General features: G+C 56.8%; 1 non-coding gene across 1 annotated transcript in view; it reads right to left on the minus strand.

Annotated features, from left to right (window-relative positions):
• The window catches only part of LOC126320238 (small subunit ribosomal RNA), a 1,893-nt gene extending 1,252 nt beyond the window's left edge, over positions 1–641 (minus strand). Inside the window, exon 1 of the ribosomal RNA XR_007557975.1 lies at positions 1–641. This exon is cut by the window's left edge and continues 1,252 nt beyond it. This is a non-coding gene — a ribosomal RNA (small subunit ribosomal RNA).
• Between the last annotated feature and the right edge of the window lie 1,859 nt (positions 642–2,500).

The raw sequence follows: 2,500 nt of genomic DNA on the forward strand, positions 1-2,500 counted from the left end.
TTTTAACCGCAACAACTTTAATATACGCTATTGGAGCTGGAATTACCGCGGCTGCTGGCACCAGACTTGCCCTCCAATAGATACTCGTTAAAGGATTTAAAGTGTACTCATTCCGATTACGGGGCCTCGGATGAGTCCCGTATCGTTATTTTTCGTCACTACCTCCCCGTGCCGGGAGTGGGTAATTTGCGCGCCTGCTGCCTTCCTTGGATGTGGTAGCCGTTTCTCAGGCTCCCTCTCCGGAATCGAACCCTGATTCCCCGTTACCCGTTACAACCATGGTAGGCGCAGAACCTACCATCGACAGTTGATAAGGCAGACATTTGAAAGATGCGTCGCCGGTACGAGGACCGTGCGATCAGCCCAAAGTTATTCAGAGTCACCAAGGCAAACGGACCAGACAAGCCAATCCGATTGGTTTTGATCTAATAAAAGCGTCCCTTCCATCTCTGGTCGGGACTCTGTTTGCATGTATTAGCTCTAGAATTACCACAGTTATCCAAGTAACGTGGGTACGATCTAAGGAACCATAACTGATTTAATGAGCCATTCGCGGTTTCACCTTAATGCGGCTTGTACTGAGACATGCATGGCTTAATCTTTGAGACAAGCATATGACTACTGGCAGGATCAACCAGGGAGCTGCGTCAACTAGAGCTGAGCAGCCGGCCGCCCGGGAGTGTGTCCCGGGGGCCCGCGCGAACACGCAAGCGTCCGCTCAATTATTCTGCAAACAGGAGGAGGCCGAGCTCCCCTGCACGATACACCTCGAAACCCTCTCAGGTCCCGGCGGCGCGCAGCGCCGTCCTAGGTACTTGGTCGGTTTCGAGAGAGGCGCAATCGCCCGGAGTTAGGCGAGTAGACGGTTTTAGTGCGAACACCCTTGCTCCCAACTGAGCTTGCCGCTGCCGACAGAGGCCCGGAAGCGTGCTGTCGTGGCATTGCCGGCGGGAGACAACACGCGCCACCTATGGTGACCGGCAGCTCCAACGCCAGCGCCACACAAGGGCAAAGCCCCACTTGGGTGCAGAAGCGAACTCTCCCAGCACAGCGCACGCGCCAACACGTCCGCACAACTGCGATACAAACCACCTGCGAGAACCGCTGGGGCGACCGAGCAGCAGACGGCGTCGCGGCGCCGAGTGCCAGGCGGCGGCGCATCCTCAACGCACACAGTCCTCAATCAGACCAGCACACTGCAGATGTCCACCGCGCTTCGCACCGGGCTCGGCTGAACCAACTTTGGCCGCCAGGCGCCGCGTGCAGGGTGCGCCGCAGCGTAGCTGCGCCGCCTGCCGGGCCCGTCGGCTGGCGCTCCTGCCACTCGGCGCCCCCCACCAGCCGGCTGTTGCGCGTGCGCCCACGCAGCGCGCGGCCAACACGCCGGGCGGCCCCCCTTCACCGGCCGGGAACAGTCCCACCAAGCCACCGCCGCGTATCGCTTCATACCCACATGGGCCTAGTCACGTGTGTGGATGTGGCGGGTACCGCTGAAACAACCGGTTAATAGCTGTACCGATCGTCGCCATCACAGATTCACCTCCAGCGTGAACAACCGCTCAACAACGGATTTCCAGTTCATTTGCGTATCTTGGGCAGTAAACGTAGATGTCCACCTACATTTGCGAATTCAACAATTCTTGCATGCCAGGATGTCATGTGTCACGACACGCTACATCAGACCACATACACACTGCGACATGTGCAGAAGAGAACACGTGGAAGGTGGCCCGCGCAAGTATGCGATGTCCCTTCCGCGATCCACTGTCAACCGGCATCTGCGGCATGTCCCAGATATGGAACGCGGTCCACCAGGGTAGCACTTTGTGTGAGGCAATACGACAAAGTCGGAATACACGCGTCACTACATCAGACGGCTCACGCTGACCTGACCTGACCTGACCTGACCTGACTCACCGCACCACCACCCCCAGCGACCCAGGGTGACATACAATGCGTTCGTACGTTCCTCCCACACGCCTCTACGGCGTACCACAGTGCAACCTAGCTGTTATTGGGAGACGAGACAAGTAGCATCGAGCACAACATATGGAAATTGAGATTCGACACCGTTGGGCACAGCCAGCGTACAGTCACACGTATCACACTACTTCACTCTGTACGTAACTACCGATGATCGGTACAGCGTGTGGGTTACGCGTACGACATCAGCGGACAATGGACACAGACCATACCACGACGTACACTGAGGGCGTCGACATCTGAATGCAACTGAACAGCTGCGAGGCTCATTTAACACTCACACGCCAGACCGACCAGCTTGAGAGGACAGAGACACAAAGAGGGGGACAGAGGGGGGGGGGGGCCGATATAGTCCTATTGCAGTACAATTGACAGTGGATAGCGGGAATATGTGGAAAGTAAGCAACACTCGCAAGACATCTACATGAGGATAACAACGACACCAGAGATTCCGAGCAGTGAACTATGTTAGGCAAAGGGACAACGTGGGTTAGGTTAAGGGACAACGTGGGTTAGG

Source organism: Schistocerca gregaria, unplaced genomic scaffold (assembly GCF_023897955.1).
Source record: "Schistocerca gregaria isolate iqSchGreg1 unplaced genomic scaffold, iqSchGreg1.2 ptg000705l, whole genome shotgun sequence".
In the NCBI taxonomy this organism is placed as follows: domain Eukaryota; kingdom Metazoa; phylum Arthropoda; class Insecta; order Orthoptera; family Acrididae; genus Schistocerca; species Schistocerca gregaria.